Source organism: Lithobates pipiens, unplaced genomic scaffold, assembly GCF_037356315.1.
Source record: "Lithobates pipiens isolate NorthernLeopardFrog02 unplaced genomic scaffold, aLitPip1_a1.2 Scaffold_99, whole genome shotgun sequence".
In the NCBI taxonomy this organism is placed as follows: Eukaryota; Metazoa; Chordata; class Amphibia; order Anura; family Ranidae; genus Lithobates; species Lithobates pipiens.
In genome coordinates, this window is record NW_027507922.1 from 83,163 (window position 1) to 111,161 (window position 27,999).

Below are 27,999 nucleotides of genomic sequence, written 5' to 3' on the forward strand. Positions count from 1 at the left end.
GCGGGGGGGGTGTGGGGGGGCTGTACCTTCGGTGGGGGGGGTGTTTTGCGGGGAGATGGATGGGTCCACCCGCCCACGGCGTAGTTAGAGACCCTGTGATCTTTCCCTCTCCCACTGTTGGCCGGTAGTTGGTGTGCCCCTGGTTCCTCCATGGTGCTCTCAGTCACCCTACCATTCTCGGGCCTCCCCCGGCAGGTTTTGGGGCGCTGGTCCCTCCCTCCGCCCCCTCTTGCCCCCCCTCCCCCGATTGCAATTGTAGCTGATCAGAGTTTTAGGAGTCACCCACCCTACCTATACTGCCGTGGGCGTGGACTCACCGATCAGCCCCGGAATGCTGACCACGAGGAGAACTTCTCTGCACTGTTTGGGCTGTACTTGTCTCACTGTCTCCAGTCCCTGTAAGGGAACCTGGGACAGTGCCTTGGGTGGCCGGTTATGTTATGATATGTTATGCTCCTATTGACAGCTGTTATGTTTGCATATATTAATGTTATGTTTGTTATGTATTTTCCCTGATTTTTGTGCTCACTGGCTGGTCTCCTGCATCTCCAATGTTACTGAGCTTTGTCTCTTTACTGTTTCTCGATTGCACGTCATCGGGAATCTCAGCATTCTTCCCCCCCCCCATTAGGGTAGGCCCTGGTGAGGACACCTAGTGTGCCCTATCGAAGGGCTACAAGTTTGAGTAGCGATCACCGCCGACTCTCCTTCCTCCCCTCCTCTCCGGTCCCTCTCTCTCTTGCCCCTTCTTCCCCCACTCTTTTTCTTCCCCCTCTCCCGGTGATCCCTTTCTCCTCTCTTCCCCCCCCTTTTTGTGTTTTCTTTTCCCTCCCCCCCTGTAGTTTCCGCCCACTCTCTTCCAGTGTTTCTGTGGGTTGCTCCCGTGCTGTGGGGGGGGGGGGGGGCCTGTGGGTCAGGTATCTGTGTGCTCCCTTGCCGTTGGTCTCCAGTCCGGTGGGATGGGTCTCCTTAAGGTTACCTCTCTCAATGTGCGGGGCCTCAACACCCCGGAGAAGCGATCACAGCTGTTGACGAATCTGCGTAAAAGTGGGACGCAAGTGGCATTTTTGCAAGAGACGCATTTTTGCGCAGGTTGCACACCCCGACTTACCAATGGGGCCTTCCCCCGGGCTTATCACAGTGTTTCTCCGATCTCCAAATCAAAGGGGGTGAGTATTTTAGTGGCTAAATCTGTTCCATGGTCGTTCGAGGCGCAGCGGACGGACACACAGGGCCGTTTTATCTTTCTCAGGGGGACAGTTTTTGGTAGACAGGTTACCTTTGCCAACGTGTACTTCCCGAACACTGACCAGGTGCAGTTCTTGCAGAGTCTTATCCCTGAGTTGCTGGAGTTTGCAGAAGGGCTGCTGGTCTCTGGCGGGGACCTTAACTTTGCCATGGACCCAGCTCTCGATGTCTCTAGGGGGGCCTCCCACTTGTCGTACGCGCGCTTGAGGCGGCTGAAAATGGATCTCCAGGCACTGCGCCTGGTTGATCCATGGCGGTTGCTGCACGCGCAAACCAGAGACTATACTTTCTTTTCGCAGGTGCATCATACGTACTCTCGGTTGGACTATTTGTTGGTTTCGCATAGGGATCTGTCCGCGGTGCTGTCCACCTCCATCGACGTTATCTCGTTCTCTGATCATGCGCCGGTCCACCTAACCCTTCAGTTGGGAGTGATGTCGCGCCCCCCGCCATCGTGGAAACTCAATGAGGCCTTGCTCCAGTCAGAGGATACTCGATTGGAGATCCAGACTGCGTTGCGAGAATACTTCTCTATTAATGGGGCCTCGGTGGCTAACCCCCTTACTGTTTGGGAGGCACATAAGGTGGTGATTAGGGGCGTGCTGATGAAGGTAGGGGCCCGTCTTAAGCGGGAGAGGATGCAGCGCACAGAGGAACTCCTGGCCACGATCCGGAGGCTGGAGACCCAGCACAAGGCGCACTTGGCACAGGCTGTTCTTCAGGACCTTCTGAAGGCCCGTGAAGAACTGCGCGCTCTTCTCTTTCAGAAGACTAAACAAAAGCTGGCTTGGGCCCGGCGGACTATGTTTGAGTACTCCAACAAACCTGGGTCCCTGCTGGCAAGGGCCTTGCGGGGTCCGCGCACCCAGACTTACATTCCCCATATTAAGTCGGCGTCTGGTCAGAAACTGAGCTCGTCAGAGGAAATAGCGGCCGAGTTCCAGGCCTATTATGAAGGCCTCTATAACCTGAAAGGGCCGCCTGCTCCTGACTCCCACGATGTGGAGGGCTTGGCCCCTCGGTCGTATTTGGCTGCTTCGGGTATGCCCTCCCTCCCTGTGGAGGTGCAGGATGAGTTGGAGGAACCCATTTCGGTCGAGGAGCTGGGGGCGGCACTGGCGGCGTCGAAGCCTAGGAAGGCTCCGGGCCCCGATGGTTTCACGCCGACATACTATAAGACCTTCTTTGGGATACTGGGGAAGCCCCTGGTTGCTGCCCTCAACTCCCTCACCGAGGGCAATTCCTTTCCGGTGGACTCCCTCAGGGCTCATATCTCCCTCATCCCGAAGGAGGGGAAGGATCCACTGTGCTGTGGAAACTACCGACCGATTGCACTATTAAATGCGGACCTGAAGCTCTTTGCCAGAATTTTAGCGAACAGGTTGCTCCCGCACGTCCCTAGCCTTATCCACAGGGACCAGGCTGGGTTCGTCCCGGGGCGTGAACCCCGGGACAACACTATCAGAGTCCTCAACTTGATCCACGCGGCCAGAATCTCTAGGCGAGCCCTTCTCTTGCTGTCAACTGACGCGGAAAAGGCTTTTGACCGCGTGGACTGGTCGTTTATCCGAGCGACCCTGGAGCACATTGGACTGCGCCACTCCATGCTCCACTGGGTTTTGTCCCTCTATTCAGGCCCCACTGCGGCGGTTAAGGTCAATGAAACGAGGTCTCCCTACTTCTCTATTAAGAATGGTACCCGCCAGGGTTGTCCCCTGTCCCCACTGATTTTTATTCTGTCTCTTGAACCCCTTCTGTGCCATATTCGGTCAAATACGGACATTGCTGGATATGCTAAGGCGTCGGGCACTCACAAGGTGGCCGCATTTGCGGGCGACTTGATTTTCTTTTTAACGGACCCTCTTACGTCACTGCCTACCCTGCTATCCTCTCTGGCGGAGTATGGTTCCCTCTCTTTATTTCAAATCAATTTAACTAAATCCTCCATCCTTAACATCACCGTGGGGGGGGGGAGGTGGTTCGGCGTCTGCGGGGGACATACCCGCTGCGGTGGGCTACGGATCATATCCGCTACCTCGGAGTAGATGTTACCCCCGACCCGGCGACCCTCTACTCAGCCAATTTTGTGCCCTTGGTGGATCGCTTAAGGGCAGATCTCCTGCATTGGCATTCACTTACGCTGACGTGGTTTGGCCGGTGCAGTGCCCTTGAGATGACTCTGTTGCCGAAAATTCTGTATCTGTTACAGGCGTTGCCCATTTACCTCCCTCCCACCTTTTTCAAGCGGATAGATTCCCTGTTCCGTGCTTTTATCTGGTCACACCGGAAACCACGTCTTAGATTACAACTTCTGCACGTGCCTAAGCACAGGGGTGGAGTTGGTCTTCCGGATGTGAAAGCATATTACAGGGCAGTTCACCTGACCAGGTTGGTGGATTGGCACTGTCATGCGGGGCGAAGTATTGGGTGACCATGGAGGGGGAGGACTCTGGGGGCACGATCGGGAGCAGGCCATGGCTATCAACGCCCCTACCAAGGGCTATACTAGATCACCCCACATTGGGCGGTACCCTGCGGGTGGCGAGGGAGGCCTTTCGGAGCTCGTCGGTGTCCCCGGTGCCCTCCCCTATGGTGCCGGTCCTGGGCAACCCGGATTTTCTTCCGGGCTTCCAGAGTCCCTGCTTCCATCGTCTACAGACGGGCGAAAGGCGGCGGTTGTGTGACTTTATTGGTCCAGATGGTCGGCTCACTCCGGAGGCGGGGACACGGGCAGTGGACCCGCCACTGGACTTCTGGAGCGGCCTTCAATTGCGGAATTTCTTGCGTAACTGTTTGCGGACGCCGGGCATCTCCCGCCCCCTCACGGAGTTAGAGCGGATCTGCCATCGGGGGGAACCGGTGCGGCACTGCCTCTCGTTTTTTTACTCTGCATTGATCCATCCAGCTGAGGGGTATGTCCCACCATTCGTGGCTAAGTGGGAGGCGGAGCTCGGCACTCGATTTACTCCAGAGCAACAGCAGAAAATTCTCCATTTTGCGCAGAAGTCCTCTATGGCCACACGAGTCCAGGAGACGTGCTACAAAATCACAACCAGGTGGTATAGGGTCCCATCCGTTCTTCACCGCATCTTCCCTCAGGTGCCTGATTGTTGCTGGCGTTGTGGGGAGGCGGAGGGAACCATGTTGCATGTCTTTTGGGCCTGTCCCAAGCTGGTCCCCTTTTGGCGTGAGGTGACCAACACGATCGGTCGTCTGACGGGTGTCTCCCTGGAAGGGAACCCTGCGGCCTGTCTGCTGCACCTGTCGGAGCGGTCCATTAAGAAGTATAGGAACTCTTTGACTATTCAATTGCTGAATGCGGCGAAGGCCTGCATCCCTTTGTGCTGGAGATCGGAGAACCCGCCGGCTAAGTCTCTATGGTTCTCTAAAGTGAACGAATTAAGAGATATGGCAGACCTCACAGCGACGCTTCATAATGGGGAGGAGGCCTTCCGTGAGACCTGGAGACCATGGCAACATTTTACTTACACTGAGGCTTATCTCCGGGAGGTTGCTATGGATGCCCGTTGAGAGAGGGTCTCTTTTCTTTGGTTCCTGGGCCCCCTTGCCCCCCCCCCCCCCTGCAGCCGGATGACGCCCACGGTCTTTACTCCGCTCTTTTTTCTTTTGTGTCAGGTTCCTTTGCTGCAGTCTGCCTGAAGTCTCCTATACTTGTTCTGTCTCTCTGTTCTGGTTTCTCTCCCTTTCTCTCTGACCCCCCTTCCACTTGTCCACCCTTGTAGTCCCCCTTTTTCAACAACCCCTTCCCCTCTATTTCTCCACCTATTCAATCCTTTTTCCTTCACAGTTGATTTTACCGGCTAATCTATGTAGGACAAGGTGGGTTGTGGGCCTCTCCGGAAATGACTAGTTTTTATTAGTGTAAGCTCTGCCCGCCTGGGGCCCGGCCCATCGCCCATCTCCCTCCTCTTCCCTTTCTTTATAAAATGACAACATTTTGTGCATCTCACTATACTGCATGCTGGGTGGGTTCACATTGCCTATTGGTGTCAGAGGTCGTAGAGGGAAATTTGCCCCCTGTCCAGGAATGCTTTCAGGTTATGTTTAAGCTTAAATCTGGGATGGTCTCTATATCTCCCACCCAGGTGCTATTAGGATACTAGGATGTTTTTGTTTTGGAACTATGTCTGTTATATCACTGTTGTCCATGTGCCTGTTTTTTTTTTCTTGCATTCAATAAAGGAATTACAAAAAAAATATTACTATGAAGAAGGAGAGAACAAATGGGTGGAATATAGTCCGGTAAGGGAGACTGGAAAATGGTTAAAAATGGTTGTAAAGGCTGAAGGTTTTTTTACCTACATGCATTCTATGTACCTTCTGTGTGCAGCATCAACCCCAGACTCCCCCAATACTTACCCGAGACCCATCTCTATCCAGGAATGTACACAAGAGCAATTTCTCTCCTGGGTCTCTCCCTCCTAATTGGCTGAGACACAGCAGTGGGTGCCATTGGCTTTTGCTACTGTCAATTGTGGCTAGTGAGAAGGGAGTGGGGGCGGGCGGAGACGCTCTTTGTGTGTCTTATGGACTCCCAGAGCCCGTTCTGTAGTGAGCTGCGCACATGAGTGCTCCCATAGCAACTCTAGTTGGAGTGCAGGAATAAGCCCTGCTGCAAAGCATTGCATCAAAATTTGTATTACATGCCCCTGATAAACAAGGGCTGAACAATTGGGCCTTAGGCACTGGTGCTGGTGCCATAACACTGCAACCTCTCCCATATACTCTAGTTGGAGTGCAGGAATGAGCCCTGCTGCATAGCATTGCATCAAAATTTTTAATTACATGCCCTTGTTAAACAGGGGCTGAAAAATTAGGCTGGTGGCATCACCCAGAACCAAAAGTGTTCTTCCAAGATATCTTCAGCAGGATCATTGAGGAGGAAGAGGATAGTCAGTCAACATAACAGGACAGTCACTCAACATCAGCATAGGCAGTCTTGAAGGGATGTGACATTTCAAAAAAAATTATTCGGTTACATCAGCTTCAGGTGCTTGGTAGCTGGTGGTGATCCAAAACTGATTCATCTTTATGAAGGTCAGTCGATCAACCGAGGCGGTGGACAGACGCACCAGCAGCACTGAAGGTGCGTTCCCATAGAATGCTGGATGCAGGACAGGCTGGTAGCTCGATTGCATACTGTGCAAGCTCTGGTCAGTGATCCATCCTCAAGACCCAGTAAGCCAGAGGATTTTCGGTGGGAAAGGTGTCCAAGTCTGACCTTGTCCCTAGGTATTCCTGCACCATGTAAATCAGACGCTGGCGATGGTTGCTGGAACCAATCATACCTTGGGGCTGTGGAGTAAAAAATTGTCTGAACGCATCAGTCAGACGGCCACCTTCTCCATCGCTCCTTCTCTGACTGACCGAAGTCTCAGCAAAACGTTGTCCAGGACAAGGAGTTTGTAACCTCCCAGTCTCTGGGAAAACATTGCACAGACCTTTCTGCAAGGCCTCCCGGAGATGTCTCATCCTCTGCTCCCTCTGCGGTGGCAAGATAAGGTCCGCAACCTTACCCTTGTACCGTGGATCAAGGAGAGTGGCCAGCCAGTAATGGTCCCTCTCCTTGATCCGAAGAATACGAGGATCTTTCCGCAGGCTTTGCAGGATCAGGAAGACCATGCAGCGTAGGTTAGCTGAGGCATTCGGTCCGGAGTCCTCTGGGTCACTAAGGACAACATGATCCGCAGCCACCTCCTCCCAGCCACGTACAAGTCCACATGTTTCTTGGGACTGTAAATCATCCCTAAAAGACTGCTGCTGCTGATGATGAGTGCCAGGCTCCACCTCCATGCTGACACAAGCCTCCTCCTCCTCCTCCTCTTCCTGTGTGATTGGTGGGACAGAAGGAACACTGTCTGGATAAAGGGGGCCTTGAGAGGCAAGGAAGTCCTCCTCTTCCTGCCTCTGTTCTGCCTCAGGTGCCCTGTCCATTATTCCACGCAGTGTATGCTCCAAGAGGTGGACAAGAGGTACAGTGTCACTGATGCATGCACTGTCACTGCTCACCATCTTCTTGGCCTCCTCAAATGGTGACAATACAGTGCATGCATCCCTGATCATGCCCCACTGGCGTGGTGAAAAAAAAAACAAGCTCCCCTGACCCTGTCCTGGTGCCATAGTCGCACAAGAACTCATTGATGGCCCTCTGCTGCATGTGCAGCCGCTGCAGCATGGCCAACGTAGAGTTCCACCTGGTGGGCATGTCACATATAAGGCTCCACCTCCATGCTGACGCAAGCCTCCTCCTCCTCCTCGTCCTCTTCCTGTGTGATGGGTGAAACAGCAGGAACACTGTCTGGATAAAGGGGACCTTGAGAGGCAAGGAAGTCCTCCTCTTCCTGCCTCTGTTCTGCCTCAGGTGCCCTGTCCATTATTCCACGCAGCGTATACTCCAACAGGTGGACAAGAGGTACAGTGTCACTGATGCATGCACTGTCACTGCTCACCATCCTCATGGCCTCCTCAAATGGTGACAATACAGTGCATGCATCCCTGATCATGCCCCACTGGCGTGGTGAAAAAACTGAGCTCCCCTGACCTTGTCCTGGTGCTGTAGTCGCACAGGTACTCATTGATGGCCCTCTGCTGCATGTGCAGCCTCTGCAGCATGGCTAACGTTGAGTTCCATCTGGTGGGCATGTCACATATAAGGCGGTTTTTGGGCAGGTTCAACTCCTTTTGGAGCTCAGCCAGCCGAGCACAGGCATTAAATGATCGGCAGAAATGCACACAGACTTTCCTGGCCTGCCTCAGGACATCCTGTAAGCCCGGGTACCTGCCCAAGAACTGCTGCACCACCAGGTTAAGGACGTGAGCCACACAGGGCACATGAGTCAGTTGTCCCTGTCGGAGGGCGGAGAGGAGGTTGGTGCCATTGTCGCAAACCACCATTCCTGGCTTAGGCTGGCGTGGGGTCAACCACCTCTTGGCCTGCCCCTGCAGAGCTGACAAAATATCTGCCCCAGTGTGGCTCCTGTCCCCCAAACAAACTAGCGCAAGCACGGCATGTCATCTTTTTGCCTGCATACTTGCATAGCCCCTTGAACGCCTACGGAGCACCTCTGGTTCCGAGGACAGAGCACTGGAAAAGGCCATGGAGGTAGAAGAAGGGGAGGGGGTGGAGGAGAGAGGTGTGTCATAACCAGCAGTAGCACTTTGGAGGCGTGGTGGCGGAACAACCTCCAACACTACTGCACCTTATCCTGCATCCTTCCCAGCTGCGAGAAGAGTGACCCAATGAGCCGTGAAAGGTAGGTAAGGTCCCTGTCCATGCCTGCTGGACCATGAGTCAGCGGTAATATGCACCTTAGCGCTGACTGCCCTGTCCAGCGAGGCAAAGACATTGCCTTCCACGTGCCGGTAGAGAGCCGGAATCGCCTTCCGTGAGAAAAAGTGGCATTTGGGGACCTGCCACTGAGGAACCGCACATTGCACAAACTCACGGAAGGGGGCTGAGTCTACCAACTGAAAAGGCAGCAGTTGAAGTGCTAGCCATTTAGCCAAGCTAGCATTCAACAGCTAGGCATGTGGATTGCTGGCAGTGAACTTCTTTCAATGGTCCAGCAGCTTGGGCAGGGAAATTTGCCTGCTACAATCGGACGTGGGTGTACTGCTAGCAGAGTGCCCACAAGTACTTGGCTGTGACACACCTAATTCTACACCTTCATTCCTCTCAGTGCAGGTTTCAGAGAGGACTGAAGTACTAGTGGGGTGGAGATCCCAGCTGATGAGGAGCAAGGAGAGGTCCGCTTTGTTCTTTGGTGTGGGTCTTTAAGGTACGCTTGCCAACGAGCTGCATGGCAGGTCAACATATGTCTGGTCAAGCATGTGGTGTCCAAGCGGCTGATATTTTGGCCACATGAGATACGCTTGAGACATATGTTGCAAATAGCAATGTGCGATCTGATGCACTGGTCTCAAAAAAGGCCCACACCAAAGAACTTTTGGAATAACAAGCAGAGGCAGCGCCCTGCACAGGCAGAGCTCTGTGGTGTGATTCAGTCGGTGTGCTGCCCCTAGGCTGGCCCCCGGAGGGCATCCTGCCTAGTTGGAGATGTGCCTCCTCCTCTCTCCTATCAGGCACCCACGTGGAGTCAGTGACCTCATCATCCGCTCCCTCTTCATCACTGGAGAAAACCTGGCAGTATGATGCAGCTGGTGGAACATGACTTCCAGACTGCTGTCCTTCTTGAGCATCCCCTCTCTCTGCACTCACGCTACTGCCTTCCTCTAGCTGGGTATCATCATCAGAGCCTTCAAAATGCTGGGCATCCTCCTGGAGCATGAACCCAACACTGTGCTCAAACAGTTTGGGGGACTCCTCAGGAGGACATGGTGGGTCTAGGGAAGGAGTGACTGATGACATTGAGACGAGGGAAGAGGATGCGTTGGCAGCTGCTTTGCTAGTACCCTGAGCCTGGGTGAGAGAGGATGAGGAGGGCTTGGTCATCCACTCTACCAAGTCTTCAGCATGATGCGGCTCAACATGTCCAACTGCCGAAAATAAGGACAAGCGTGTCCCATGGCCACGTGCTGATGACGATGCACTGCGTCCACGACCAGCACTGTTTTCTCTAGACACAGAGCCTGCTTGCCCTCTTTTATTGGCTCATGCCTGTCTGCCTCTCCTTGTTGGCCTTCCAGACATAGTAATGGCCTTCAGGGAGATAGGAAAACCAGCAATTGGGTAGTGTATATTGTGCTGGAGGCACACAACACCCACTGTAAAGGCTGCAGATGCCTGTATTAGAGAACACCAGCAAAAAAGGGTAGATACAGGTGTATACTGTGCTGGAGGCACACAACACCCACTAACTCCTGAAGATGCCTGTATTAGAGAACACCAGCAATAAAGGGTAGCTACAGGTGTATACTGTGCTGGAGGCACACAACACCCACTTTAACTCCTGCAGATGCCTGTATTAGAGAACACCAGCAATAAAGGGTAGATACAGGTGTATACTGTGCTTTACTGGAGGCCCACAACACCCACTAACTCCTGCAGATGCCTATATTAGAGAACACCAGCAATAAAGGGTAGCTACAGGTGTATACTGTGCTAGAGGCACACAACATCCACTTTAACTCCTGCAGATGCCTGTATTAGAGAACACCAGCAATAAAGGGTATATACAGGTGTACACTGTGTTGTGCTAGAGGCACACAACACCCACTAACTCCAGCAGATGCCTGCTTTAGAGAACCCCAGCAATAAAGGGAAGATACAGGTGTATACTGTGCCAGAGGCACACAACACCCACTTTAACTCCTGCAGATGCCTGTATTAGAGAACACCAGCAATAAAGGGTAGATACAGGTGTATACTGTGCTGTGCTGGAGGCACACAACACCCACTAACTCCTGCAGATGCCTGTATTAGAGAACACCAGCAATAAAGGGTAGATACAGGTGTATACTGTGCTGTGCTGGAGGCACACAACACCCACTAACTCCTGCAGATGCCTGTATTAGAGAACACCAGCAATAAAGGGTAGATACAGGTGTACACTGTGTTGTGCTAGAGGCACACAACGCCCACTAACTCCTGCAGATGCCTGTATTAGAGAACACAAGCAATAAAGGGTAGATACAGGTGTATACTGTGCTGTGCTGGAGGCACACAACGCCCACTAACTCCTGCATATGCTTGTATTAGAGAACACAAGCAATAAAGGGTAGCTACAGGTGTATACTGTGCTGGAGGCACACAACACCCAAATTAACTCCTGCAGATGACTGTATTAGAGAACACCAGCAATAAAGGGTAGATACAGGTATATACTGTGCTGTGCTGGAGGAACACAACACCCACTAACTCCTGCAGATGCCTATATTAGAGAACACCAGCAATAAAGGGTAGCTACAGGTGTATACTGTGCTAGAGGCACACAACACCCACTTTAACTCCTGCAGATGCCTGTATTAGAGAACACCAGCAATAAAGGGTAGATACAGGTGTATACTGTGCTGTGCTGGAGGCACACAACACCCACTAACTCCTGCAGATGCCTGTATTAGAGAACACCAGCAATAAAGGGTAGATACAGGTGTACACTGTGTTGTGCTAGAGGCACACAACACCCACTAACTCCCGCAGATGCCTGCATTAGAGAACCCCAGCAATAAAGGGAAGATACAGGTGTATACTGTGCCAGAGGCACACAACACCCACTTTAATTCCTGCAGATGCCTGTATTAGAGAACACCAGCAATAAAGGGTAGATACAGGTGTATACTGTGCTGTGCTGGAGGCACACAACACCCACTAACTCCTGCAGATGCCTGTATTAGAGAACACCAGCAATAAAGGGTAGATACAGGTGTATACTGTGCTGTGCTGGAGGCACACAACACCCACTAACTCCTGCAGATGCCTGTATTAGAGAACACCAGCAATAAAGGGTAGATACAGGTGTACACTGTGTTGTGCTAGAAGCACACAACACCCACTAACTCCCGCAGATGCCTGCATTAGAGAACCCCAGCAATAAAGGGAAGATACAGGTGTATACTGTGCCAGAGGCACACAACACCCACTTTAACTCCTGCAGATGCCTGTATTAGAGAACACCAGCAATAAAGGGTAGATACAGGTGTATACTGTGCTGTGCTGGAGGTACACAACACCCACTAACTCCTGCAGATTCCTGTATTAGCGAACACCAGAAATAAAGGGTAGATACAGGTGTATGCTGTGCTGGAGGCGCACAACACCCACTTTAACTCCTGCAGATGCCTGTATTAGAGAACACCAGCAAAAAAGGGTACATACAGGTGTATACTGTGCTGTGCTGGAGGCACACAACACCCACTAACTCCTGCAGATGCCTGTATTAGAGAACACCAGCAATAAAGGGTAGATACAGGTGTATACTGTGCTGTGCTGAAGGCACACAACACCCACTAACTCCTGCAGATGCCTGTATTAGAGAACACCAGCAATAAAGGGTAGATACAGGTGTACACTGTGCTGTGCTGGAGGCACACAACACACACTAACTCTTGCAGGTGCCTGTATTAGTGAACACCAGCAATAAAGGGTAGCTACAGGTGTATACTGTGATGGAGGAACACAACGCCCACTTTAACTTCTGCAGATGCCTGTATTAGAGAACACCAGCAATAAAGTGTAGATACAGGTGTATACTGTGCTGTGCTGGAGGCACACAACACCCACTAACTCCTGCAGATGCCTGTATTAGAGAACACCAGCAATAAAGGGTAGATACAGGTGTATACTGTGCTGTGCTGGAGGCACACAACGCCCACTAACTCCTGCAGATGCCTGTATTAGAGAACACCAGCAATAAAGGGTAGATACAGGTGTATACTGTGCTGGAGGCACACAACACCCAAATTAACTCCTGCAGATGACTGTATTAGAGAACACCAGCAATAAAGGGTAGATCCAGGTGTATACTGTGCTGGAGGCACACAACACCCACTTTAACTCCTGCAGATGCCTGTATTAGAGAACACAAGCAATAAAGGGTAGATACAAGTGTATACTGTACTGTGCTGGAGGCACACAACACCCACTAACTCCTGCAGATGCCTGTATTAGAGAACACCAGCAATAAAGGGTAGATAGAGGTGTATACTGTGCTGGAGGCACACAACACCCACTTTAACTCCTGCAGATGCCTGTATTAAAGAACACCAGCAATAAAGGGTAGATACAGGTGTATCTACTCCTAGCATAAAACTTCCTAGCATAAAACTTCTACCCTTAACATGTCCCCTACTAGGACATATCTTCTCCCCCACTTCAAATCCCCCCTCCTAGCACAAATCTTCTTTCTCCTATCATCCTTTCCTTTTCCTAAAACAATACATACCCCCTGTTGCCCCTAAAATCTCCCTCCCAGCACAATCCCCCCAATCTCCTTGTGGCACCTCCCCTCCTTATATGATACTACAGTGCCCAGGGCAGCCACCCCTCCTGCCCCCCCCCCATCTCGGCCCTGAGAAAAAGTACTGTATGTAGGCATAGGATAGGGCACATCCCTTGCCACGGCCCCTTAAAGGGGAATAATACAAATAAAAATTCTTAGTTATACCCACAAATGTATTTTTTTTGTTTTTTTACCACTGCTATTCCTTTATACTGGGTTTTACAAATGCAACAATTTAGAAATTAAATGAAAGGTTTAGCACTGGGAAACCCTTTTTGAATGATAAAAAGTGCATTTTATATACTTTCATATACAACTATATAGATCAGACCAAAATGAGGGTCAAATGAAGAGGAAAGAGGGACTTTGTTCCAAACCAGGGACAGTCCCTCGAAATCAGGGACAGTTGGGACCTATGTGTGATATCATAACATCACGCTGGCCCCCGAAGGTCATAGAGACTGCCGGGCACCATCTGGTCCTCAGTCTTCTCTATGGTAAACGGCCCCTACCAGCTGACTCATTTTCCGGCTCACCGATTGCACAGTCGAGATGGTAGAAGCACTGGAGGGTGGTGGTAGGGGGGGAGTCCCCTCCCGCCGCCTGTAAAAACAAGCAACCGGCTAAACAGCTACTATGATTGTTTTTACCGTGTAGGGAATCGCCGGCAGAAAAAAGAAGATATCTGAATGATGCCTACAGCTGCACCCATCATACCGATATCTCCACTCAAATTACCAAACATCATATGATGGCCTTGGGTGGGAAGTTGTCAATGCGTGTTAAAGTTGAAGCAAGTGTAAATGAGCCCTTAGGGTGAAAACACACATCAAAATAATTTTTTCCTTGATAGTGTCTCCTTTTGTAACATACAAACTTCACAATGTACAGTGGAACCTTGGTTAATGAGTAATGCGGTTAACAAGCATTTTGAAAGACGAGCAACGTTTTTTTTTTTTATTCTGACTCAGTTTGCGAGTGTTGTTTTGCAAAACGAGCAGAATTTAAGCTAATGTGGTGTGCAGTTATGCATTTGGCCAGAGGTGCGGGGGCGGTTCGGAGCCATTCGGAAATGCTCCATTTCCGAGTGTTTCCGAGCCTTTCCGAGGGTTTCTGAGTTCAGCCGAGCTGTCCCCGAGTATTTCCGAGGCTCTCTGATTCCCCCCCACCTCTGGCCACATGTGGTATTGCATGCAATAGAAGTCAATGCGGAACGTTTGCATTGACTTCTATGGGGAAACTTGCTTTGATATGTGAGTGCTTTGGATTACAAGCATTCTCCTGGAATGGATTATGCTCGTAATCCAAGGTTCCACTATATGTAAACGCTAAAAAAAAGAGCTTCCCTTATTTGCTTCCTTTTGGTCTGTTAAATATACCACTGAAGGCATTTTGTTATGTTTGTTTAATAAATGCAAAAAAATACCTGTTGATCTTGCCCGACATCTTGTCAGCTAATAACCTCCTGTACTGACCGTTATCGGCTACAATGTACTCAGTGCTAGGACAAGGTCATCTAGAGCCCAGGGAGAACATGTGAAACTGCCACCCCCCTCAAGATGTATGGGCATTATACCTCCTCCAAGGACAAATCCGCCCCCATGCTGAAATCCCCCCTCTCAGCGAAAATCCCCCCCATCCCCGCTTCCAGCTTAAATCTTCTCTCTCCTCAAATCCCCCAGCACAAATTTCACCCCCCCTCCAAAGAAAATCACTCCTTCTAGCACGAACTCCAAATCCCCCCCAGCACAAATTTCCCCCCATCCTCCTTCCTAGCACAAATCCTCCCCCACCCCCCAGCACAAATTTCCCCCATCCTCCTTCCTAGCCTCTACCACATCTCCTCTTCGAGCACAACACCCCCCCCCCCCCCCCAAGTGATACAAAAGGTAGTGGGGGGGGGTGAGCTGATGGAGAAAATGAAAGTACAGTTGTTAGGTGAAGGCAGAATAGGCTGAACAGAGGGGTTTTGAGGGGTCGTCTAATAGTAAACAGAGTAGGAGATAGTCTGACAGACTGGGGTAGGGAGTTCCATAGGATAGGAGAGGCTCTGGAGAAGTCTTGGAGGCGGGCATGGGAGGTGGTGATGAGGGAACTAGAGAGCAGAAGGTCTTGGGAGAAACAAAGAGAACAAGTAGGTTGATATTTTGAGACACGGTTAGTGTTGTAGCTGGGGGCCGAGTTGTGGATGGCTTAGTAAGTTGTTGTTAGTGCTAAACACAATTTCAGGGATTTCTAAAATATAAAATATAATATATAAAATATAAACCTGAACCCAGCGCACCTATGGGTTCAGCTGAACTTGCAAACTCTAAACAATTAGCACCATAAGGTGCTCTCTCCTCTTTAGTGCTTAGCAGCTGTTATAAATACAAAGACAATACTATACAATGTGGTTGACCCTACGAGTCAAACACTAACAGCGCTCCATTACACAATCCGAGTGGTTACTCAGATCTCTAAAAGAGCTTACAACTAAAAAAAACTCTTGTTATACCAATATACATCACATGCCAAACATGATTATCATATTTCAATTAAAAAGACTCCTTCTAGCGGAAAGTAATATAAATAGAGCAACGTCTTTCCCCATGAGATTATATTTCAGAAGTGGTAGATGACTGTCCTACACCATCACCGTTTCCACCAGCGTGCGTTCCCACATAGATGGCCGCTTACCAGAACGCCTCTGCAAATGGACCTGTATATACTGGGTCTTTCAGTATGACTGATTCTTCAATGCTCCTTACTCCTCCACTCTCTAGCATAATCTCCTCATTACTCGTGAGCATGTAGAAATACAAGGGGACTGGTATAGTGTCATACCTTTTATTTAAATTATCCTCTCCCCCTTTTACATAATGCGCTTACATATGCAAATAATAAAATGACTTTAAAATCATGTCAGCATAGCATCGCGAACATCTCACCGCCGACCGCTCTTTCCTCTTTGTGACTTCTGAAGGCAATTGGTTCCACCATATTTTAGTTAGGGATGTCAGAGTAAAAGGGGGCTGAATACAAATGCACGCCACACTTTTCACATGTTTATTTGTTAAAAAAAAAAAATGGGAAGAAAAGATACCAGAAATCGATAGCTATGTATATCATAAACGCAGCTAGGCTGTGCCTACAGGTTCATTGGAAGTCTAGGTCGCCTCCTTCAATGAAAGAATGGGCATCACGTATTAATCATTTGTCAGAGATAGAGGAGCTGATATACATCTCCCACGATAGGGCTTCCAACTTTACAATGACCTGGGACTCTTGGTTTAAATACCGCAACACCCAAGAATACCAAATTCTACTTCGAGAAACTGGCTAGGAGCGCTCACTGTTCAAGAACTGACATAATGATATCCAAACTACATGTTTGGGTGAACGCCTCTGATGATGGGCTATGAGGAGCAGATGGGGAGGGTAGTTGGTGGCCTTTCCACCTCCTCCCCCAATAACTGTTTCCCTTCCACGTACCCCCTCCCCCCAGCTTCTCTATCTGTTTCCCTCATCCCCCTTTCTTCTCTTCCTTTCTACTTTCTTCCCCGTCTCTCCCCCCCTCCTTTTTTTTTTCTTCTTCTTTTTTTTTTCTTCCCTCTCTTACATTAACCTTTAAGGGTCGGGGGCATGGACTGAGGGGAGGCCCTTGGGGCCGGCTCCCTTAGTGCATGCCACCTTCTAAAATAAACATACGGAATGCATATTTTACTATAGAGCAGAGACCCATCCTGGGGGAGCAGTAGTCAAATAGGCAGGAAGAACTGTGATCATACACAACCCTCAGGATGGGAGAATTTTGAAGACACCACATAAACATAACTGTTGGAGAATGCTCTCAACCTTACAGAACTGGTGGTTTTTGAATCCACATGTTAAAGTGTAATCTGTATTGGCGTTCCAAATGGAGCCGTTTTGCCTTGGAATGCCGTGTCTGTATTGTTTTACATTTTCATAAATAAAATAAAATTCTTTATGGAAAAAAAAAAATGGGAAAACCATTTATCATTTTCCTTCCACTTCACAATTATGTGCCACTATGTGTTGGCCTATCACATAAAATCCCAATAGGGGGCGTGGCCTAACTCCGGACCTGAATGGACGCCTAGCCCTGTCTCTCCGGCACTCACGGGCAGGTAAAAAGCACACAAGGGCTCTAAACAACGAACCGGACTATGGGGAAAAGCGATCGGGCTCCCTCCGCTCCCCGGGAACCTCCCGAGACAAATCCGCAACCCCCTAGCACTATCCCCGCGATGTTCCGAACATCGCAAAGTGAAGGCCTCAAAGCCGCGGTCTTTCCTAAACCGCTCACCCCGCTCGGCGGTTCCGGAGGCGCGGTGGACGGCGCAAACGGCCTAAATACTGCAAACAACCTCCCTACACCTCCATCAATGTCCCTGCAAGCCCCATCAGCCCACATACCATGATAACACCACAGTCACTCTGCTTATCTGACCTTCAAGCAGTGGCCATGGACATAAAAGCCACGCTGTCAGCAGCCATCACAGATCTTAAGACTGACATCCAGAATGTAGCAGCAAGGATGGGGGCTGTGGAACAAACAACTGCACGCCATGCAGAGGCCTTAAAACAAGTGCAAAGAAATTCAGACATGCACTTATCACACATGCAGACCAAACCCCAATTGAGCATTCAGCTACGCGATATTTAATGATCTGCTTGACAGACCCGCCGACTCCCCCATAGAATTCGAGAGAATCCATCGTGCCCTCAGACCTAGGGGAAGAGACACCGACCCGCCAAGGGACATAATATGTTGCTTGGTAAACTTTCCTTTAAAAAAAGCCATCTTGAAAAAAGCGAGAGAAAAAAACAGAGTTCTATTCAATGGAAATGAGATAAAATTATACCAAGACCTCTCCAACATCACATTACAGCAACGTAGAGCACTTCGTCCACTTCTTGACCAACTACGCTCCAGAGGGATTCCCTATAGGTGGAAGTTCCCCTTTTGCCTCTCGGCTAACTGGAGAGGTCACACAGCCTTGTTACGCACCCCTGATGACTTACAATCATTCTGCGATACACTGAACATTCCTCCAACTGAGGTTCCTGAATGGTACAATTCTTTCAGGATTAATGACACCTGGATTGAAGTAACTAACAACCTTACTCCCAGAACCCAAAGAAATAGAGACCGCAGACGGAGATCACCTTCAGCTCCTCAACATAGAAGAGGACCAAACCACGGAAGTCCTGGATTTTCTCCTCCCAGACGAAGAGATCATACCGAGAGGCAGGATCAGATGGATACCTGAGTTCAAAAATCCCTAATTGACCACTGACGCAGCTATGAAGAAACACATATTAACCTCCGATCAGCAATCAAATCTACTCTGCAACTGCTCTACCAAGATATCTTCAAACCACTTTAATAAGCTGCGAACCTCCTCCCTTTTTCTCTTTTTTTTTCTTTTTTTTGTAACTTCTTTTTTCTTTTTTCGCTTTTTACTTCCCCCTCTCCTGCTTTTGTCTTGCTTTTATCTACAGCATCGCTGAACGTGGAATTCCAGGCCTCGATACATCAACAGAGTCACCAACTTATATACGGTATGTCCAGCATAACCCGCTGTTACGCTGATGCCTTTGCCTTATGAACCATCTAAAAGTGTGACTGTAAGTACAACTGGTATATGTCTTACAAACCCAGACACCCAAGAATTTAATGAGAGAAGAGAATTTGTTCTGACATACCCTTCTCCCGCCCCCAATCTCTTTTTTTCCTGGCCAGGATAATCTACCTTATTGAACGAACCTGTTTTTGTTTTTCTTTTTTCTCTCTCTTTTTTTTTTTTTTTTTGTTTTTTATATTACTAACGACCTTTTTCTAGTTTACCTATACTATAAAGTGCCCCCTCATGCCCATAGTAGAGAAAAGCTATCTTAAAGCTAGCAGAGAGATGTGAGTAATATAAAGAAAGGGAAGGACATAATTTTAGAGATGTTATTTACAATGCTTAGTGTTTCTATTGTGTTTTCAGGCCTCAGGCCGATATCCAGTTATAGAAACCACTTTTCTACCAATTACAGTTAAAGAACTTTATATATAGTCTAGTTTTGTATTCCTACTGTATGACTATGAAAAAAATACACAGATATCGTTTGGAAATACTGAATAGTAAGACTGTTCATAACTGTGTACTGTTACAGCTGTTTGCATATTTCTGTTGTTATATATTTTAATTGACCAAACTGAGCTTATCGACGATCCTTAATGTGCTTACCTACCCTATCGGTACAGAAGACATTAGCGATGCAAGATGTTTCTCCCTAAACTATAGTCAATTCTATCGGGAGACAAACGGAACCTCTAAGCATCACATGCATCAGCTACCTGTACTTAGAGATTATCTATGATCACTATGTGACAGGACTGGATCGTAGCTACACTCTGTTTTCTTACTGAACCACATTTGTGGAATTGTTTGAAATAAAAGGTTTTTCAACGACTCAAGGTTATAACCAAACTTGTTTAACAAGATATCTAAGATGGTGCTTCATCCTCAAATCCAAGCCAAACCCCTGTTCACATTCCTTTACTCTCAAAACCCCACCTCAAACTCCATCCCTAACTGCCAGAACACAACTTAATGGCCATTTTGCACAGACACAAAAAATGTAACTGACTGTTCGCCATCGCTGCCCTCCTAGACCTCATATGGCCTATCAGCCCATTGGTTGAAAGACAGAATAATTCCCCATATCTATACAAATACCATTAGCCGCCCAATCTACCCTCAAACACTCCGAAACGTGCTTACATCCCATAAAAAACATTTTCAAAATTTTTTAAGCCCTGTAATAGACGCACAACTATTCATCATAGAGGACTGCCCCTGAGTGCCCTAACTCATTATAAATCAAACAAAAGTAAACGAAAGAGATCCATACTTCTCGCTCAATTTGAAATAACATTAGGAAGAAAGAGACTGGGATCCATTCTGACCTCTGTTGGACCTCGCACCCCTGCAAGGAGGAGATCCCCCTCTCCATCCTTGAACTTGCCGGTCCCCACCCTTAGGAACGATTAGCTGGTCTAATCTTACCTCCGGCTCTCTTAACCGTTACCCTTTTTAAAGGTAACCGCCCCTAACTCACCCGACCCCCCCCCCCCTTTTTTTTTTTTTTTTTTATTATTACAATACGAGAATTAAATCAAAATGTCTATCCCCAAACAAAAAACAATCTCACCATCAATCAAACTAGTATCAATAAACGCCAAAGGGCTCAACATACCCACAAAGAGAACCAAACTTTTAAACGAAGCTCATAAACTAAAAGCAAATATTGTATGCATACAAGAGACCCATTTTAAAACTCATAGCGTTCCCAAGATGCACGACAAGAGATACCCAACTGCATTCCATGCTACAAACCCAGAAGGAAAAACCAAGGGGGTATCTATCCTCATCTCTAAACAAACTTCTTTAAAGATCCAAGACACTATGCAAGACCCGGGGGGGAGATATATTTTTCTCAAAGGGAAATTAGACCACCATCCCATTACAATAGCGAACATATACGCACCCAACACGAAACAAGTGGCCTTCTTCCGAAAGATAAAAGACTTACTAACGAATTTCGCCTCTGGCATACTCATTCTAGGGGGAGACTTTAACGTTCCCCTTAATCCCCTGATAGACACCTCAAATGGTACATCGAGCCTACCCTATAGAGCATTGAAACAAATCAAACTCCAACTACAAGAACTAATGCTTCACGACACATGGAGAACTCTGAACCCTCAATCTAAAGATTTTACTTACTACTCTACAGTTCACCAAAAATACTCTAGAATAGACTTTTTCTTTATGTCCCAATCTGATCTTGGGCTACTGAAACATTCTTCTATAGAAACCATGACCATATCTGACCATCACCCTATTACCATGACCCTGACCCTTCCAGGAAAAACTACCATTACCAAGACTTGGAGACTCAACACCTCTGTCCTGAAAGACCACACAGACGTACTCTATTTCAAGGACAAACTAAAAGAATACTTTGAACGTAATGAAAATGGGGAAACGTCCTCCCTGACTCAATGGGAAGCACACAAGTGCGTCATCAGAGGTGAATTTATCAATAAACTAACTAAAATCAAAAAAATGAAACAAGCCAAGATCAAATCACTAATAGAACAAATCCACAAATTAGAAATTTCACATAAACAGAATGTCGCAATCTCCACTTTTGAAGAATTGACAAAAATGAGAGCATTACTCTCAGAGGAACTGAACTTGAAAACAAAGAGGCAATATATATTAAGACACAAAATTTATTACGAGCAGGGCAATAAAAGTGGAAGACTATTAGCAAACGCTGTTCAAAATAAAAAAGTTGCCACAACAATTCATCAGATAAGAGATAAACAAGGCAACTCATACTCTTCGAATGACGAAATTGCTAAACAATTCGAAGCGTACTATCAATCTCTATACAATATTCCCTCTAATCCCCAATGTCCCCATAACTCCGACAAGAGAACAAAACTCATCCAAGACTTTCTTGAAAAATATAGCTCACCTCAAATAGATGAGAACACGGCACAAGAATTAGAAGCCCCCATTTCCGAGAGGGAATTTGATAAAGCTATTAAAGATATGAAAGTGGGCAAGGCACCAGGTCCCGATGGCCTTCCCCTACAATACTATAAAACATTCACTAATATATTGAAACCAAGGTTCCTGAAAACATTCCAATCACTCCACTCTGAACAACATCCCCCAAAACAATTACTTGAAGCACATATATCTGTTATACCTAAGGAAGGAAAAGATCTGACTCTAGTCACAAATTACAGGCCAATTTCTTTAATAAATGTTGACGTCAAAATATACGCAAAAATTTTAGCCAATAGAATCATTCCTCTGCTCCCATCACTCATCTCGCTTGACCAAGTAGGATTTATCCCTGGAAGAGAGGGAAGAGATAATACAACCAAAGCCCTAAACATTAATCATTGGTTAACTTCCAAAAACAAACAAGGTTTTTTCTTGTCTCTTGATGCAGAGAAGGCGTTCGAAAGAGTGGCCTGGGACTTTATGGACGCAGTTCTAATGCGCATAGGTCTTTTACCTCAGATGAGAGCCTATATCAAAGCACTCTATTCCAACCCTACAGCACGTGTACGAGTTAACGGCCACCTGTCGAATGCCTTCAAGTTGGGAAACGGAACAAGACAGGGCTGTCCCCTTTCGCCATTATTGTTTGTTCTTACACTAGAGCCCCTCCTAAACAAAATTAGATCCAATCCTGACATTAAAGGCATAGAAATCAACAATCATACATACAAAATCGCTGCCTTTGCGGACGATATGCTCCTTTTTCTCTCACAGCCACATATCTCACTGCCCAATGTCATTCAAGATCTCGAATATTTTCAACTCATATCCAATTTAAAAATAAATCACACTAAATCTGTAGCCCTCAACATATCACTGCCCCCAAATACTGTTGACCTATGCAAACGAAACTTCTCATTCTCCTGGGCCAAACAAAGTATAACTTACCTCGGAATTGAAATCCCAACAAACCTAAACAACCTCTTCAAATTGAATTTTTTGCCCATCTTAAAAGACACCCGAGATGATCTAAAAAGATGGAACTCCCTGAACATATCATGGTTCGGCAGAGCTTCACTAATAAAAATGACAATCTTACCAAGATTTTTATATGCAATGCAAACAATTCCCATCAGACTACCATCATCTCTTTTTACTTCCTTCCGTAAAGCTTGCTCATCCTTTATCTGGAGGGGCAAACCCCCCAGAATTAAATTCACAAGATTAAACTTACCTAAAAACAGAGGGGGAATAGCACTCCCCGATCTAAGAAAATATCATCAGGCAGCCCTACTGACGCGTATAGTCGATTGGAACATTCACCAAAATATTAAAGACTGGGTGACGCTAGAACAATCACAATTTACTAGACCAATTAGATACCTACCTTGGATAAACCCCACACATCACCCAAAAGACATTAAATCCCATCCTCTTATAGGACCTACTCTGGAAATATTTCATGAAGCTTACAAAAAAAGTGTCCCTTACCCATGGATAGGCCCTCTCACACCTTTAAGAAATAACCAAGATTTCCCCCCAGGTATTGAGGGGAGATTTCTTAAAGATTCATGGCCTCACAAGGATGTGCTTGTCAAACACTTTTTTGATAACAAGAAGCTAATATCTTTTGAGGACATCAACAAAGATAAAAATCCAATTCTAATTACACAGTGGAACTACCTACAGATAAGACACTTCCTGACCAGAACTGAAACAGCCCGCCTTTGGACCAGAACTCCCACGACATTGGAAGATCTGTGTACAAAAAAAGACCCACAAAGACATAACATATCAAAACTCTACAATTCGCTATTCATGAATGGTCCAGAGTTCTCCATCCCGTCATGCCAAGCCTGGGAACGAGACCTAAGTCTAAATCTCTCTGACGACAACTGGGAAACCATATTCTCTTACGCACATAAAGGCTCACTAAATGTAGCCACACAAGAGTGCGGCTTTAAAATACTCTCTAGATGGTACAGAACCCCCATCCTTTTGCACAAATTTTACCCCCAAGTCTCTGACAGATGCTGGAGATGTCTTACTGAAGAAGGCTCGATGGTACACATTTGGTGGTCCTGCCCACTAATTCAGGACTTTTGGAAGATGGTTCACGAAACCATCACCCTGGTAACTTCAGAAGTCATACAATTTAAACCAGAGCAATACCTTTTACATCACACCACAACCCCCAAAAAACGTTACCTAAAATCATTAACAATGTTCATGATCAACGCAGCAAGACACTGTATTCCATGCCACTGGCGTGAACATGTTACACCAACAAAAAAAGAATGGTTTCATAGGATCAACAACATTGAAACTATAGAGGAACTCATAAGCATCTCACAAGAGAAAATCTCTAACTTTACTGCAACATGGTCCAACTGGATCGACTACAAAAACTCTCAGGCTTATAAGTCCTCCATAGGATAACTAAATGCTTTCTTTACGGTCTACTCTTACATGATAAGATACGAGAGATGTGACAATAAACAAACAATGTATTCTGTTACCCGTCTACTCCTGATTACATCCCTTTTTTTTTTTTTTCTTCCCTTCCCTTTCTCTCTTTTGGAGAGTGAGTACCTTTCTACTGGAAAAAAAAAAAAAAATTAGTAATGCACAACGGTAATCCTGCATACCCTCTCAATATTATCTGTTCATATCAAATTTTGTTTAGTTCAAAAACACCTTATGTAACACATTTGTACGACTTACTTACTGTAATGTTTCATCAGATTTTTATTTGCTGTTCAACCAATAAAAACCTTTGTGAAAAAAAAAATACCAATAAAATACATTTACGTTTTTGGTGGTAATATGACAAAATGTGGAAAATATCAAGGGTATGAATACTTTTTTTAAGGCACTGTATATTGCTCATAAAAAGAATATTCAGGTTGGTTTCTTTTTTTGGTCCTACAATATGACCAGCTGAACGAAGAAGAAAACAGGTATTTCCATGTCTCAGCATGTTTTTTTTATTGTTCTTTTATAGAAACTTATCTCATTCTCTCTGACCTCGGGAACCTGCTGGAAATGTTTAGAAGCCATCCTGATGAAGCTAATGACTACCCCAAGACCTGGATCATTACCAATCGAAACATTATCTACGAAAAGAGCCTTGTAACCCACACAGATAGCGAGTACGCATACATCTACACCTACTTCCACAAGACCATGGCAGAATCCAATTACGTCATCCTGGAGGTCTTCCGAATACAGAACTACTTCCAGTGGATAAAATACTCACAGTATGTCCGTCTTATCATTTCTTATCAGTCTGTGAAGATGCTTGGTCACTATACAAGGAGAACTATTAAGCCCTGTACACACGGTCGGACATTCCGACGACAAAATCCGTCAGATTTTTTCCTACGGATTTTGGCCCAAACCGATCGTTCAGAACAAGGTGACGTAAACCAAGTATGTCGGGACTATAAACAGGCCAGTAGCCAATAGCTTTCGTCTCGTAATTTATTCTGAGCATGCGTGGCCCTTTGTCCGTCGGAATTGTCTACACACGATCGGAATTTAAACGATTGGATTTTGTTGTCAGACAATTTTAGATCCAGCTTTTAAACTTTGTGTGTCAGAAATTCCGACAGAAAAAGTCAAATGGAGCCCATCACGATCGGATTTTCCGACAACACGATCCGATCGCACAACGAATAGAATAGTGCTGCGCTATACGGGAAAATAGGGTGTGGGAGTGGGTAAAGGAGGTATTGGACTATTTAACAAGAGGCAATAGTGCACATAAATCACATAAATAGAATTGACTGCAGTGTTTCATGAAATAAATATGAATAAAAGAGGTCACGGTCTGTGTGAAAGAACCTCTTATAGATAATGTATAGGTACGTGATTTCGCCTGTAGGAGCTGCCGCCCCACAGTACATATGCATGGGGTGGTCGGCAAGCAGTTAAAGCAACCTGTCAATTAAAAAAATATTTTTTTTCTTATTTTTTTCTTAAATTGTTCCTTTGTTTAACCTCTTATTAACACTTAATTTACTTGAATTAGCCGAATTAACTCCTTATTCTCCTTCTCCATTTAATTATTATTTTGCTGCTGATTTATTTTTTGTTCACTTCTATTTCATAAACTATTAATAATTAATAATAATGTATTTTTTTGTTTGCTTTGTTAATATTTTGAAACCTTTAAAGTGGCTGTAAAACCTATTTTTAATCTTTATGCTACAGGTAAACCTATAATAAGGCTTACCTGTAGCTACCCAGGATATCTCCTACACCTGCATGGTTTAGGAGATGTCCCCTACATGTGCCGATGACATCGGCACATGCGCACTAGAGCAAAGTTACACAATGGCACCTATGTGCCGCTGCATCAGTCTGCGTGCCGTTACCCGTGTTTCCCACACGCATGTGCAGGAGTGACATCATTGTGGCTCCGGCGCTGTGATTGGCCAGAAGTAACTCCGGGGTGACATGTCAGCAGCGGGAGGGGGAGACGAGGACAGCTTCGGGGGCTTCAATCTGAGGTAAGTAATACATAATGAGCTAATATGCTATGCATACTAGCTCATTATGTTTTTGTTGTCTTTACTTACTTCCATTTTAACATATATTTACATGTTTCACATGTAAAAAGTGCAAAATTAACAAAAAATTAAATTTATTTAAATTGCAAATAAGTTTTCAACGCTTTTCTCCATTGTTGACAGCTGAAGTGTAAACAAAAAAGTGTCGGTAGGTATCGGTAATTGGTATTATTTAACCACTTCAGCCCCGGAAAGATTTGCCCCCTTAATGGGCAGGCCATTTTTTGCAGTTCAGCACTGCGTCGCTTTAACTGACAATTGCGCATTCGTGCGACGCTGTACCCAAACAAAATTGATGTACTTTTTTTTTCCCCACATATAGAGCTTTCTTTTGGTGGTATTTGATCACCTCTGCGGTTTTTATTTTTTGCGCTATAAACAAGCAAATACTTTTTCTTTCCTTTTTGCTATAATACACATCTAAAAAAAACAAATAAAAAAACAAATGTATTCATCAGTTTATGCCGATATTAATTCTTCTACATATTTATGGTAAAAAAAAATTGCAATAGGTGTATATTGCGGCGATTTTCACAGGAGTGCCGGCCTGCTGCCGTATAACGAACGCTATACGGCGGCTGGTTGGCAAGCGGCTAATCATGTTAGGGAGTCTTCAATCAAGACCTTTCAGATGAGACAGTGAGTACAAATTGATAACAAGAAAAAGGTTCTTTTTATTCCATACACTGCAGTGGAGAAAATAGTACACAAAACACAGTTAACTCAGCTAATGAAGTGAGCAAAAGTGAAAGTGCTTCTCTATCGGCAGGAGGACAAAGATAGCAATTTAAAACCTTACCACCAGAAACAACACTAACATAGAAATGTCTGCCGTAATTAAAATCCACAGCATCTACCAAAAACTGAAATGTAGTTTTTGGGCAGTTTCGTTAGAGAATACATTGTTTGTAAAATTCATTAATACAAACAGTCATATGTTTATCTTTTTAAATTTTACAGGAAGAAAAAATTCATGCAAAGCATGCTTAGAGAAATCAAAGACGGTTGCTTGGAGCGCTACCTCTTCCACGGCACAAAATCAAACCACATAGAGGCCATTTTTAATCAGAACTTCGATCCACGTGTGTCAGGCAAGAACGGAACAGTTTACGGTAAAGGGAGCTACTTTGCCAAGGATGCCAGTTACTCTCACACTTATGCTCCCGCCTCCCCCGAAGGTCACCACTTTATGTTTCTTGCCAAGGTATTGGTGGGGCGTACAACATTGGGTAATAACTCTTACACCCGACCACCACAGTTAGATGAAGAGTGTGCCTCAAGCCTTCTCTATGACTCTTGCGTGAACAAAGCTAAAGACCCAACAATATTCATTATTTTTGACAATGACCAGTTCTACCCATATTTTATCATTAAATACCAGAAGTTGCATGATGTAATCCTTCTGGATTAAAGAAGACCTTAACACGAATACTTCTTTTCTGTAGTGTCAGGAATCCGCCCGTTCCGTGCGATCGGCTCTCCGCACGCGTACGCGCGTTCGTGCCGCGGGTCGTCGTGGGCACGAGCGTCTTCCAATGCACGCGGGTGCACGTCGTTCGTATGTGCGCGCGGTACACGCACGCACGGGCGAGCGTTAGTTCGATTGGAGCCAGTGGCCCTTTTTAAAGGCACAGTTGCAGGGGTTCTGTGCTGTCTCGTCTGCAGCTTGTGCTCGAA

At 46.5% G+C, this 27,999-nt stretch overlaps 1 pseudogene; it reads left to right on the forward strand.

The window, feature by feature from the left end:
* Positions 1-27,761, forward strand: part of LOC143973783 (uncharacterized) — a 39,164-nt pseudogene extending 11,403 nt beyond the window's left edge.
* The last annotated feature ends 238 nt before the right edge of the window (positions 27,762-27,999 follow it).